At 38.6% G+C, this 15,324-nt stretch overlaps 1 protein-coding gene across 1 annotated transcript in view; it reads right to left on the bottom strand.

The window, feature by feature from the left end:
- Positions 1-14,412, bottom strand: part of MID1 (midline 1) — a 237,430-nt gene extending 223,018 nt beyond the window's left edge. The window contains exon 1 of the mRNA XM_085052263.1: positions 14,213-14,412. The gene's annotated coding sequence lies outside the window, so the exon portion shown is untranslated. The remainder of the gene's footprint in view (positions 1-14,212) is intronic.
- Between the last annotated feature and the right edge of the window lie 912 nt (positions 14,413-15,324).

Below are 15,324 nucleotides of genomic sequence, written 5' to 3'. Positions count from 1 at the left end.
CAACATTCCACTTCAAATCTTGCATGAAAATGCTGGTTAGCAAATTGTGATAGGTAAAGGGAGGCAAATAGCTTTTAACATTGTCAAAATATTTTTGGGTCAATCTCAACACTTTGGGAAGAGCAATCCCAAAACTGTGGGAAGAGCAAAAGGGAAAAGTAACATCTGTAAAATATTTTATGTTCTACTCTCTGCATCCTTGCAGTGATATTTTACTCAATGCTACACTTACAGGGAGGTATTACTCTGATTTTTTCAGTCTACAAGGTATAGGCTCCATGCCATCTCTTCAAAATTCAGATTAACAAAATCATGTAGCTGCCAGTATGGTCTCTTAAGTTATTCTGCAATACCCTTCACTGGTTTACTGACGTATTGAGAATCAAATATGAGGCTTGACTTTTAAGAATACCTTCTTACATGATTGGTTTTATTGCCATGAGTAGACCTACTAACCTACACAGGACTATACTCTGTAGTAATGTTAAGCAAGTGTGTAAATGTTTGCCAGCTCAGGACCTTAGATCCCTGTTCTGGGATGACCTAACACATGACCTAACATAGAAAGTAATATTTACAATAAAATTGATTCCTTCTACTTCCATTTCACCCATTTCCCATGCTTCAGTGCTTTTGCAAAATAAATGCAAATTGTCATTAACCCTTTTTAATTGTTAAACATTGAAACTCTGTGTGTGAGATGTGCAATTTCTTTGCACCACTTAGTTCTGAATGTCCTTTAATGCTGTAAAACTGTCCAGTGATATGAATTTATCACAGATAGCTCGTGACACTGGTGCAGGCACACTTGCTGTAGGCAGAGCACTCCATTCTAGTGGGAGGGACATACTACTTTTCTCAGCATGACCACACACGCACACAGCTGAAAAACAACAGGTAAAGCTGTTACATTCAAAGAACCTTGTTCCTAACAGGCTGCCAGCCTTGCTTAGCCAGAGGTCAAGTTTACCAAATAAACAGAATTTTAGCAAAGAGTGATCAGGTTTCTTAAAAAAGGGAATCACAGCCTGAGCAAAAACAGCATCTGCAAAAGTGAGGACAAATGCTCAGGGCCCCAACAAGGGGACAGGCTGACAAAGCTGTGGATAAATCAGGATAGTCATCCTATTCAAAAGAAAGGCCTCAAAAGAGACGTTGATGCCCTGTTATGAATCCAGTCACTTTTGAGTGGTAGATCATAACAGCAAAGCTGGTAGTTCACATGGTTAAAGTCCCCCACATTAAAAGCCATTTGAACTTGTTCCAGGAACATAACAACAGTGTATAAGAAGCTGCCAGTTGTACCAGTCTGACATAAAACAAGGTCCCTTCAATTTCCCTTATAGAGTAGCTGCTGCAGAACTATTTTCCTTATAGGACCACATTTGGCTGCTTCATCATGCTATAATTCCAACAGTCTAGGAGGTGTTTTAAAGTTAATGAAAAGGAAGGAGGCACAGGAAAAAATACTTTTTAAAAATGCTTTATCTTGACAAAGTTAAAATTAAACAAAAAAGGTTTCCTTTCAGAAATGCCTCATAATACTCCTATATAAATTTATGGTGGTCTGAAGCAGAGAAAGACAACAGCAACGAAGACTCACTCACTTCAAACTCTCAAAAAGTACTTACAAAACTCATCTGAGATGTGTGCTTTGAGTCCTGAAAAAAGGAAGAAAGATTATTATACAAAATATAACATTAGAATCTATTGGAAGCAACCCAAAGCAGCCAGGAACTGGGTCACTTATTCTAGATATGACAGATTCAGGGTTAAATTCTCATTTTGTCTATAATTTGATATGATTCTGAGAGTTTCTGTATCAGAGAACTGAAAGCAGATTCATCTACATTTTTGAAGTCAGCTTCTCTGTTTCTCCTCCACACCCTCCATTTTAATGGCTGTTCTTAAGACTGAGGAGCCTTTTTATAATAGAAGTATAGTCAAAATTAATCAATCCTTAAAAAAAAATGCTTTGACCAACTCATGCTTTCAATCAAAAACAGCAGATGAAAAAATAATAAAACAACATGAACCAGAAATACCTAAATAACTCACCAGAGCTTCAGCAAATATGGAACATGGCTATTTGCCATATTTCTGAGTAAGTGGCTGAGATGTTCTTTATAAGCAAGGTACAAAGCCCACAGAGGGCTCTAATGTCACCCTATGTAATAGAGGCATCAGGTCTATCACCTTTTTCACTTTCTCATAACACAAACAAGTCATGTATTAGTGGGATATTTGCTATTCCAGTTTGTTATTTCTTGTGCTTTGAATAGGAATTCCATCCTTAGTTAAACGGTCACGCAATTCTCCTGAATCTCAAATGCATACATATTTCTAAATTTTAAAAAAAACAAAAAAAAAACAACCCTTAATCTGAAAATTCTCTAATAATAGAGATGGAAGAAATAGTGAATTTGCTCTGAATGATATATATTTGGCACATTCTGGTGCTTCTGCATCAGCACAACTGTCAAAATGCAAGTCAGAATTGAGACATGGGAGCTCCACCCTGTCATCACATCCACATATCTCCTGCTCCTCTCAGATCTGCTTTCTCAAGAGCCTTCAAACACTTTGCAGTCCTCATTTGCCAATGGTTGAGTACACAGTGCTTCACCACTTCCCTTGGAAGACTACTCCATAAATGTTAGTTGTAAACCAAAGAGGAATTTATAATTGGATACAGATCTCTCCCAAAAATTGTCACACGCCATACATTAGTTTCTGTGTGCTGATCAGTGCAGTTTGAGTGCTTCTGTAATACTCATTCAACATCCTCTCTGATACATGCTGGGATGAAACAATTCCTCTTTTGTGACTTTGAAATCTTTTCAGACAATTGTATTCCTTATAGCCACTTTTTTTTTGTAGCAGACAAACTGTGCACTGCAAAAGCAGCACCATACTGAAAAAGGAAGTCTTTTTCCTGTTGTTTTAGTTTATTAGCTTGCATCTTAATTCTAGTACAAGATACACATGAAGAATCTCTCTTGAAACATAAAGATTTTTTGGTGGTGGTGTGTGGCTAGCACAGGTCTTTCCCATGAGAATTCCTTTTGTGTTTTATAAATAAAGATAAAGTTTGGATGTTATTGAAAACAGTGTCCCAGTATTTGAACAGTGCAGGCCTGGCCAATCAGGCCTAGGGGGAGGTTTCTGACTGACCAATCTGGGTGACCTTTGAAAACTCTATATATATGATGAAATCAAAACAATAAAGACTTTTTCCTTCTTGCCACTGAGAACTGGATCTTTTCTCTGCTAGCGGCTCAACAGCAACAGTGGTGGTCGTGGGTTGGGGTTTTTTTGGTTTTGTTGGGTTTTTGTGTGTGTGGAAAGGCAGAAGAAAAAATGTCCTCATGTTATATAAGATGTATGAACAGTGGGGTTCAGCACAGCAGTATTTGTCACCTGAAGAGTCAAAAGGAAAGCATAATTACCATTAGATTTGTAAATGAGATTGGAAATGTACCTATCTTAGAGAATAGGCAGAAAAAAGAAACATAATATAGAAGAAAAAAGAAAGACAGTCTTAATAATAAATCCCCTGTTACTTCAGTCTCCTGCACCTGGGATCTCTTCCTTTAAGAATAAAGTTGTAAGACACTTTGGAGAGAAGCCAACTGTCTGGAATCCTTTGTCCAAAACCAAGTGTGGGCTTCTAACAAGTCATGACAGAAAAAGGCAAGATCTTTTCACTTTTTATAGGATCTTAAAAGCCCCTTTCTCCCTGCAGTTTCACAGAAACTTAAAAGACAAATTAAATCACTGCAACTGAGAACATAAAACTCGTGCTTCAGTCATAAATGTTCAATATAACTTACAGTGGTTACCACTGTACATGAGAAAAAAGTTCTACCCATCTGAGAGCATGAGAATACAATGGCAAGTAGTAAAAAGGGAATATAAAAAACAACAGAAAAAGTGCCCTCAGCTCTTACACATATTTGTTACTGTTGATTAATTTTGATAATACAGAGAGGTTTCATTACACACATGCAAGTTTTAAAAACAAGGTCAGTCTCACTTTACATGGGCTATTCTATTACTTTATGTGTTCAGTGCCTTAAAATCTTGTGGTCCCATGAACACAGGGCTCTCTGCTTCATGTTGTTCATAAGTTAACCCTTTTCCTCCTAGGAACTGCAGGCAGACCAATATCACTGCTTTGTAAGTGCTGATCATTCTGAGAAAGTAATCCTTAGCTGCAGCTGATGTATCCTGGAAAGAATCCTCCAAGGGACTTAGACCGTATGGTTTCATGGGCACAGAAGAACAGGCCTTGGGAGCAGTCTCTCCTAGATAGGAATGGCTAACACTGTCACTAGAAAAAAGTAGTGAAATTTCTGAATATCAGAAGAGAGCAGCCCATCAGCCCCTGTAGTGGGGATGTTGTAGGTCTTGGTCTGGGGTAATGATCACCACGGGCACTTCACACCTTGAAGTCAAGCAAAACCTAATTTGCAACACACATCTTTCTCAATCTAGTGCTAAATCATTTCATTGGAGGAAAAATACTGAGACACAGCTCTTTGGAAAGTACAGGATGTTTTTTGTTGAATATTGGTTCCATATTTGCACAATCTAGTTCAGAAGGTTCCTTTTTTTAATATAAAACCACGAAAAACACTCAGACAGTCCTGACCTAGGAGAAATATTGAACCTCACTCAGAAGAATGTAATCTTTCAAACAAATTTTAGCTTTAGATGTAGTTTGTCCAAACATTTTAAAGAGTATTTTCCTCTAGGCAAAATGTCAAAAACTGGGTTAGAAGAGACATAAGGCTATACAGTTACCCAAAATTACTGGATATTTTATTAGCCTGGCTCAATTTAATTTTTGTAAATTATTTTTAGATGCAGAACTTCTAAATCTCAGAAAGAGTGTCATATAGTGATGCTGCCTATCAATATGTAATAACATGTTTCTGTTCCAAAAATACAGTAATTAATAGTTGTGGTAATTATTGCCATCACAAACCAACTATTTCCCAACAGTTACGCATTGGCTGCCTGAGACAACGTTCCTTTCCTCTGTGCTCAGGATAAGGATTGAATTAAGACAGAAACCACTGTGGAAGACAGTAAATTCCCAACAGGAATGAGCAGAATGCATTATGGCATCCCTTTTGCAAGATGGAGTCCTCAGTCAACCACACACTCTTTGCCCAGGGAGCAGTGAAATTCACAGTGGCTGTCTCGCCACACTGGCTGAATACTAGCCCGGAAAACAGTTCTGAAGAACAGCCCCAGCTATAAAAGGAGAGGTAAAGCATGTTCAGGCTCCGCCACTGAGAGATGACTTTGAAGAGTGTGGTAGAAAGCAAGTTGCTCTGTGAAAACATATCTCTGCTGTAACACCTTTGCAAACCTTTGTAACCCTCCTCCACATCAGAGTGAAATATTCGAAGACAAGTGAATAGATGGACTGATTCAAGTGGATGCCTGTGACAGTAGAAAGGTTTACCGCTAATAAAAATTTTTAAATTACAATATGAGCTAATTTTCTAATTTTAGGAAGGCCAACAGTTCAGCATTTGCCATTTCATTAATTAGACACTAACAATTAACCTTTGTTAATTTAGTAAACAAAGCTCATGAATCACAATCTCGCAAAAGAACTAACCTCAGAAATGCTGAGTCATGAGAATGAGGTTACAGGAAGTATCAAGTAGAAAAAATTAATCTCACTTCCATTTCCCTGTTTTTCTATTTTTACATTCTCCTTTTCCTGGATCATTGCCTTTAATCTGGGGCCTTATTGATCGAATGCTATGCCTTATATTCTCGCAGTGAGCTTAATGGATATAGCCCTGCAGTGTACAGCTTCGATCGACTGTAATCAATGACTCAGCACGTCCAAACAAACTGGGGAGAGAGACTCATTTGTTGCCCATGGCACATCAATAACACATTTTACACCACAAACCAAAGCTGTTCTCCAAGGAGAATCTTGTCATGTAACCATTCAATCTACCTCCTGCTTAGACTCAGTGCTCAGGAGAACAGCCTCTTCTCCTCCACAAACACAACCTTCACATTTATTTGCAGTAGTTATGCTCTTGCTTACTTTACATCTTCAGAGACTGTGCTGTTGCAGTTTTCATGGCTACATCACATAATCTATGTAGTAAGAGAAAAAGGAGTGAATTTTGTAGAGTAAATGGCAGTGGTTTCACACATGTAACTATCCACCCTTTTGCTATGATTTTATTAGGTTATGTATTCATTCATGTAATCTCTGTTGTTACTAGATGCTAATGTTAAAATGAGAGTCTTGGCAATAACTCTTGAGCCTAATAACTGGGTAGAAGCAAAAGAAATGTAATCATTCAAAGTTCCCAAATTCCAAAGCAATGAGTCTGTGATATTGGAATCAGTAAAGAGCGTAGCAGTGGATCCCAGTCTGAGGCTGAACCTGTTTTCTTTACAGGTAAGAGCCACCCAGGAGACACCAGAGAGTCTCACTGCTGATCTACTATCACATGGTTAGAGTACAGCAACTGGAGGCATAAAGTGGACATGAAAGGAAAATGCAGGCCCAGCTTAAGCACTGCTATGGTGGGGGACATGGACATGAGATGTATTGGGGTCTGAAACTGGAAAACATTTCCAGATTCCATGGTAGGGACACAGCCAAAGTCATAGCAAGCAACTACAGCAATGTAAGTCTGAAAAGGTCATTGTGGAGCCATTTCTTGCTCACAGGGAGAATCAACTACACTTAGATCCTCCACAACAGGTGTTTTGTTCAGTCTGTGACAAATCTCCAAAGCCTGACCTGGTAGCTTCTTTGGGTAACCCATCACAGTGCCTAAACACCAGCTGTAGAGCTCTTCCAAAAATCTAATGAAACCCACCATTACCGCAAATTGCCTTCTGTTCCATCCTCAGAGATGAAGAACAATTAATTGCCATTAATTATGATACCATTATCACAATGGTATTTACAACCATGTCTTGTGCTATTTATTCTCTTTTCTAGACAGCAACTCACCAAGCTGAGCTCGTGCAAGTAGCACTTTTGTGCAAAAACTGGTGAGCAGCCAGATCTGGGGCTGGCTGCTGCAACTGGGTGTGTTCACCTTTTGCTCTCATATGAAGGCAGCAGTGGGCAGCAGGAAGAGCTCAACTCCTCCTTGGACCTCTGGGCAAAGGCAGATGGACAGAATATTAGTTTGTAAGATGCTTGTGCAGGGCATACTACGAACCCAGATTTTCAACAGAACACACTCAGTTCCTGCAATCTATGTCACATTTTCTTAGTACAACTTTTAGTTTGTTTTCCATTAGTCTTTCTCCAGTTTGTTTGTGCATTTCTTAAAGTATCACATATAAAACTGGGTGAGCAATTCAGGATGACATTTATCACAACAGAACAGGGCAAAATGGTTACCGCTCATCCTCTTGTTTATAATACCTTCAGTAATGACTCCCAGAATGGCTTTCACATTTCAGCATTTTGCCTCATCAGCAACTTGCATTCATTTTCCAATTTGCGGTAGCCCACAGATACTCTTGCTGACTGAATTATTCCCCATTTTCTATAAATAAATTATATTTTTGTCTCTGACTATAGCAACTCATGCTTCTTTTGATTGCATTCTATCTTCTTGATTTCAGACCAGCTTGCCAGCTAGTGAAATAACTTTCAAATTTAGTTCTACCTCCCTCAGCCTGGGTGATGTACTGGAAACTTGGCAGATGATACTGAATCCATCAATTAAACTTTTTGGTTTTGCAAGCCCTTTCTAGAGAGCTTTTTGTTTTAATTTTTATTATATTATAGCAATTCTGCATACCAAACACTTTAAAATGTCTGTGGGTGAATAAAGGCCTTTCAGCTGATGGTTCTGCTCAACTGTAATCTTCCATTTTCTCCTTGTGTTTTGTTACTTTAGTTCTCAAGTGACAGAAAATGTTCAAATTGGACTCTTCATGGTACAGAAAACATATGAATCAAAGCTTCAAGGCACATTAGCCTAACCGCCAAAATTAAAACTCAAGCTCACAACTGTAAGTCATTTCATTTGCTTTCATTAATCCAAACCAAAGTAATCTTGTTGTGCATTCCAGCAATGTGGAATGGTACACACTAGAACAAGCATGGCAGGTCTCTAAAACATCAAGGTACCTATGGAGTATTGCTGAAAAATGGCTGAGATCAACAGCTAAACTCATTTCAAAATCCAAGTACCCTTTTCATTAAAGAGAGCACTCTAGGGCATATATAGTGATATTAAAATGCATGTTTTTTCTCACAAGTGCTGTGTTCATACCATAAATGTGGTGAGATTCTAGAATGAAGTATATAGAATTTTCATAATTTTGTTTTCTAACATCAGGTGTATTCCTCTATTCCCATCATCTTTGTCTGATATATGGATGCATGCAATCTTTCTTCCTTTACTGACATTCACGTGACTCCCTCCAAACCATTAAAAACCCACTAAAATGTGAAATACTTGCAAGTCTAGACATGAACTTGTCAGTTTTCTCTTCTGTTTATATCATATATATCATTCCTTAGGACATAAACTTTATTGACACAATTTAAGGCTCATTTATTAAATTAATCATACATGCTCATTGAGTCCAGTGATTCACATCATGCAAATACTGAACATCTTAAGCAACACATGTGCAATAAAAGCAAACAGATGTTTGCAGTCTAAGACTGCATTAACGGTGGTGGCATGGCAACATATCAAAGGCAAAATGAAACAGCCAGAATTGCCCACTGGAGTGTTAAGCACAGCTACATAACTTTGAACCCACAACCAATAGGATATTCCAAACCACCCTGGGTACATTGCTGTACTTAAGGTAAGAATTCATAATTAACTGCTAATGCCTAAATTCCTCAGCTAAAATTGGATGGAATTCCCCATAAAGGAGACAACTAAGATATGAATAGTAAAACAACCACTGATTTTACAGAATTAACACAGCAAGAATGTTAATGTTGTTTCATACATGGTGAAATTAAATTTATCCAAAAAAATCCATCTCAGGATGCCACATCTGAGGTTTTATATGGAATTTTCCAGGCTAAGCAGCTACAAAACAGTGTTGTCAGAAACTCAGCAGCAGGAGCACATGCCTCATTGGAGGAGCACAGCAGACAAGTCATGACACTTTCAAACTGACACCCTGAGCACTCTGCAATCCAGTGCACCACCAAGCAGAGCACTCTCAGCCTACTGCAATGACTGGAACTGTGCAAGAGGGCTCAAAAATGGCCTTTTGTTCACACCACTGAATGGGAACATCACAAACGCTAAATGAAGCTGAACTTAGTATAACAACATCTAATGGAAGCAACTGCCTTTTTTTATATACCATCTTCCTAAATCCAACTTTCAGAGGACCAATACAAAATCACCATTGAGTGAAATTACTAAAGAAAAAAAGAGAGTGCAAGTTAACATCTACCCCTTTAATGAGCCCAAAAATGGAAGATCTCAATTTGTTCAAGGAAATTCCCATGAGTATTTACTGATTTACCTAAAAGCAAGTGCTAGTTTATTCTAGTCTCTCTGCACACAATCACATGAAAATAGCAACTTCACCAAAAAAATTCAGCAGAGATTTTAGATGCATATAAAATTGAACATGTGCTACAATCACAGATATAGATAGATTAGGAAACATGTATCTGCCTTTGTACAGACTTTTAGATTCAAAGATATTTGTAAATATCTTGCCGAACATACAATACTTTCAATGTGAAAAAGACACAAAAATATGGAAAAATGCAAAATTTGCAATGAAATATTTGTGTTCCCTTGATTACTTGCTACACCATCAAAACCTAGACTTAATATTTTTAATGCAGGAAAAACCCACAAAACCAGTACGGAAATACAGCCTAAGCAGTTGTTAAACTCAGACCCTAACACACATTGCATATTTTTAATACCTTCCCCTTTTGAGTCTCAAAGCATTGTGTACTCCAAAGCTCTAACCCTGATAGTTTTGAAACATAACTACGAATTAACACAGAAACAAATACATTCAAAAGATAAGCTTTTATAAATAAGACTACTTGTGAGATAACACAGGACTACAGATTTTGTGGAGGCCTAATTTTCAGCCCCGTAGTTTTCTGAACTTTTTGGAATGAATAAACACACCGGAATACAGGATAAAAAATTTCACATCTTCATCACAGACTTTTCATGCTTTACATTTCCCAAACCTTTTTAATTAAAATACTTGCATTTTTCCTGTCCTAAACAATTACATTACACAATAGTGAACAAATATACAGATGTCACAGACTTCTAATCCAGAGCACAGTTTAATGTTCTCTCCTCAAGAAAGTGCCTTCTTAAGCCATTCCTCAGCTTTACACTGTCCAGCTTTTTGCCTCTTTCATTTTCATGACTCCTAAGCACTTGTGCTCACAGGAGCTGTAATGAATTCAATGCTGGGCCAGAGGTTTCTCATGGGGAACACTTCATCTCATTTTTAGGCTGTGGTTGCAGATTTCAATCATAACTGGAAAGTGGCACAGCAGAGTCAAGCAAGGCATTTCAGTGTGAGGACAGCTGCTGGACTAGAAAGCCCAGCTCAGATTTGGAATGATATTTTTAACTTTAAACTCCAAATACATTTATCCGAGGCTGAAAGGAGAGGCAAGTTTTCAAAAAGGTTAAAAAAAATTAGGCAACATACACTTTTTGCAGATCACGTGATCTCTGGAGAGCAGCATTAGGCAGATGAACTAGACAGACTGATAAAAATGCCATTCTTATAATTCCTTATCATTCATCTTCAAGGCAAACATTTTACCTCATGCAATACAGAGAATTCTACACAAAAAATAATCTTGCCTTGCTCTCTGGACACCCATCTCCATCCTGAGTTATTCTTAGAGCTCTTGCTTAGAGCTCTTCAACTGCAGATGGCAATTTTCAATTAGGTATGTGCTTCAGGGGAAATAAGGAATTTACTAAGGTCACTTAAGGGCAATGAAATCTCACATGCCATATAAAATGCTTACACTACAAAATGATAGCATAATGGAATGGTAAAGCCTTTAACAAAATCGTAAAGGGAGCATGCAACTAGTACAGCATGTTCTTTTATTATTTCAAGCTCTCCAGTTACACCTTTGAAAGATTAGTCTTTTTTTTTAATAATTTTATTGCGTGAGTGTAAAGATACCAGGAGAAAACATGATGTGCCCAAATGCCTCCTGCCAATGTGTAAGAGCATTCAGCTTCACGTTATATGCAGATCAGAAAATGAAAGCAAAAATGAGGTGATGCACACAAGTCAAACAAGTACCAAAAAAAGTGCCCTAACTTTGTTTTCAGGATTAACAGATTACTAAATATGGAAAACCATTGAAGACATTTATTATGTTCTTTCATTTCTAAACAAAAATTTTATGATATTATATTCTAAATACGTAAAGCACTTTCTGATTTAAAAGTGACAAATGAACAATAGTTCTCATTAATTAACCCATCAGTAACACAACAGGAAGGCAGAAGAAAATTTTGGTTCAAGTTATTGATACTATCAAGTCCAAGTATTCCTGCTTTCCTTCAGTCTTGTCTCAGTTATACAGCTAAAGCTGGCACCACAGGTGTATGCACAGACTTGATGTGATCATTGACTTTCTCTGGGTTCAACACATTCATCCTCAAAATATACAGTCTGACACAATACTATTATTGCACTCTGAACACAGTTCTGCCATTAAAATTGATATAAAGGAATCCTTGAATGAATATATTTTTTTTTTTTTAAACAGGGTCAGAATTACTTTAGCTCTTTCTTCTTTAATAAGTGATTAAAGCTCATCAATTAACATGGGTTGGAGAACCATGCCTAGAGCAGGAGGCTGATTTGAAGGAGCTCAAGCCAGAGAATGGTCACCCAGCCATAGCTACTGGAATTTCTTGTGATTTTAGATAAAGCAAATGTCTATCCCATACTTTAAATTGCTTTGTTTACTTTGCAATTTCTTTCTCACTGCAAACTTCTCTAGGATGTATTTCCCAGCCATCAGTTCTGGTCTGAGAAGAGTTTGCTCTTCATGCATCCAGGTCAATGGAAACTTGTGTTTCAACGTTATCAAGCTGAGTTAAAACACCAGGGCAGACACTGCTTTTGTGCAGGTCCCACAGTGATGCTGCAAGCTCCAAAGCCACATCTCCTGTGGGTGCCAGAGGCAGGCACTGTGGCTGAAAGGGAAGAGAGCCAGCTCCTCCCCTTTTGTCCCTTGAAAGGGTCACACCCAAAAGCTCACCAAGGGCCAGGCAGGCTGCAGCCCTGGCCAGCCCTGCACTAGCATTGCCACACGGATGGCTGCTCACATCCTGGGATGAGTAAGCTCATGTCAGCCCCAAATATACTGGAGCGACTTTGAACCATATTTCTACCTTGCTTTGCACTGGGAAATCAAAACACCATTAATGATTGCAACATAACCAAACAAACTCACGGGGACAATGCAAATTACTGCAGAAACTTGAAAAAGGAGATTTAAAAGGATGTTTCCCTGGAGTCTTCTCTTGCCCTTTAAATTCACACTTTGATTACTAACAGCCCTGCTAAGTGTCCTGTGTGCTCCTTTTCAATTCAGAATCATAAAGGTATTTCACAAAAGCACCAGGGTGAGAAGGGCAACAAGTGAAACGTATGGTTCTTGTCCACCAGCCCTGCTTTCTTAGCTGTGGTGACTTCCACCAAAACTAAAGATGAACAAGCAACCCATTAGCTTCAGCCCTGAAATAGGAACTTGCTACTTTGTGGTGTTGAAGCACCCATAAAAGTCTCTACTGGAACTACTATATCTATCTTATGTCATTCCCATTAATACCTCATTCTACATTCAAAGTCATGAGTTTAGAAAAGTCTTACACAGAAATGAATAAGAATCTGTATGAACACAAGTAACTTTTAATTCTGCCTGATCCTTATTCTGAGTTAATTTTAACCAGGTAATATTAATCTCAGAGAGACATTCATTCATAAAAGTTACAAGTATTTAGAAGAAAGAGGGTTTTAAAATACTATTCATCTTCATTGTAAGCTTCTAAACCTCTAGGCATTTTACTTTCCTTCTGACTGCTAGGAAAGATGTAGCTACATTTCCCATAGCCAGTGCATTCAAATGCCTGTGCACACACAAATATCAATAACCATGAAAATAAGAGGAAAGTAATCATATGTCTATCCGTCTCTAAGGTCAGAAAAACCAAAATCATTCTGAAAATGCACTCCAGCTGTTTCTGACTAGTTTTCTGCAGTTTTTTCCCTTCAAATGCACACTAAGAGATCAAATGAAAATATTCTTCCTTTCCTATGTTTTACACCATAATGGCAGAAAACTTGAAAGAAGTTCTGAAATGAGCATGCTGCTACTTAACAGTAACTGTCCCAAAGGACTGCACACCAGTATTCTTACAGCTAGGTACCTATTTAGAATGGGTTTTCAACTTTATTTTTCATTATGTCCTGCTAAAATCTTCTGGGAAAAATTTCTCCATCTTTGTGAGGATTTTACTGGAAGCATGTTTTAAAAATGTTATCATACTCTGCAAATACTTCCTAAGACATACATATCCTTGTTTTGAACTGGGTAATCCCGATTGTAGTAGAACCTGTTTAACTTACATTTCCTATAATAGTACCTGAAGTTTATTCTTTAACTCACTACAAAATCTTTATTACTACAGGAACTCCCTGTATTCTAACAAACACATTCCGGCCATGCTGACTTAGATGCATTCACACACATCCAAATAAAATACTCCAAAACCCTAGATATGCTAAAGGAACACAGCTTTTACAAAATGTACATTTTAAAGGTTAAAGGAAACCAAAAGAAACAAACATGTCAAGAACTTCTTTTCCCAGACATGCTAGGATGATAACACCATAGATTTGCAGAGCTTCAGAGCATCTCAGCTTTATTTCCAGCCTCAGCTCACATCTGTGTTCCATCAGAGCTAAGAAAGTTTGAGAATCTCTGCAGTAAAGCGAAGGTGCATCCGACTTAGGAGCACATGGAATGTCAGATAAGTTACGGGAGCGCTGCAGAACCGCCCGCTTTGCTCCGCAGCCCCCACGAACTCACAAGCCATTTTAGGAGGGAACAACACTTGGAAGGGCAAGTCTCGCTCCGACCCTTTCCGCACCCCGACTCCGCCACCCTCCAGCTGAGGGGAACCGCCTGGCTTACCTGCTTCTCCATTTTTCCCGCTGAGAGTTTTTTCCTCTTTCCCGCAGCCGAAGCAGAAGGGCACAGTCCGTCCCCGGCGGGGCTGCGCTCGGTGCGGAGCTGCGCTCGGGGCGGTGCGGTGCGGAGCGATGCGCTGCTGCCCCCGCTCGCCGCACAGCGCCCTCGCCCCTCGCAGGCACGGACAGCCCCGCCGAGCTCTGCCTTAGGTCGAACAGGTTTCCTTATATAGGTAAACACAAATTGCATTCCTGGTGACAGAGGCTAACTGGAAGTGAGCTTAAGTTAGTTAACTCCACAGATACCAGATGGGTCCGAGTGCCCGAAGTTTGCCTAGTGTGGGGAAGGGTCTCCAGACGGGAGAACAGTTTCCTTGCGGTAGTTTATCACCTCTGTAGTTATTCCATTACTTAAAGCCACAGCAATACTGAGTACTATGCTAGTATTACATTAAACACTTGATGATTTTACAGAGCGCTCAGCCTGCATTTACATCCTAGAAAAGCAGAGGTGACTAAGGTATGTGTATGTACTAAAAGATGACAAAGTTTTGTGTATACACTTTCTGATAGTTTAAAAATAATTCCCACAATATTGGAGTTTCCATATAAAGACTGCCATATATGAAGTGTTAAGTGAAAAGGTGAGAAAATGAGAATTTCATTACTGATACCAACAGAAAGATGCAGTGTAAGAAAAGCTTGTTTTACTCTTTCCTGGTTCCTTTTCTATACAATGTGATAGTTAAGCATTTGGTGACAAATCTGTCTTTGTCAGAGATGTTTGATTGCAATATATTAACAGACACACCCCTACCTAAACAGGGAAGCAGTGATAGGGGAAGTACCAATAAGAAGCCTATGCTGCACTCTGCAGAGCAGTGACATGTGTGTTTCACATATTTTTTTCATCATGTTGCCTGCTCACTACTTGCTAACCCTTTCTGCAAATACAACTTCAGCAGGCAAGTAATTAATTACAGAGAAAAACATATAATATGTGTAACTTTATTACAGTCAGACAAGATTCATTGTTAGTTGTGTCTCTTCTTCAAGCTAAAAGAGTTGATATGCAGGGGGAGTTAGACAGCAAAAAGCATGAGGAAAGGAAGAAAA

This window comes from Lichenostomus cassidix, chromosome 1, assembly GCF_008360975.1.
Source record: "Lichenostomus cassidix isolate B80296 chromosome 1, HeHo_3.0, whole genome shotgun sequence".
Classification (NCBI taxonomy): Eukaryota; Metazoa; Chordata; class Aves; order Passeriformes; family Meliphagidae; genus Lichenostomus; species Lichenostomus cassidix.
Note: the sequence above shows the minus strand (reverse complement) of the source record. Positions and strands in the feature narration are given on the sequence as shown.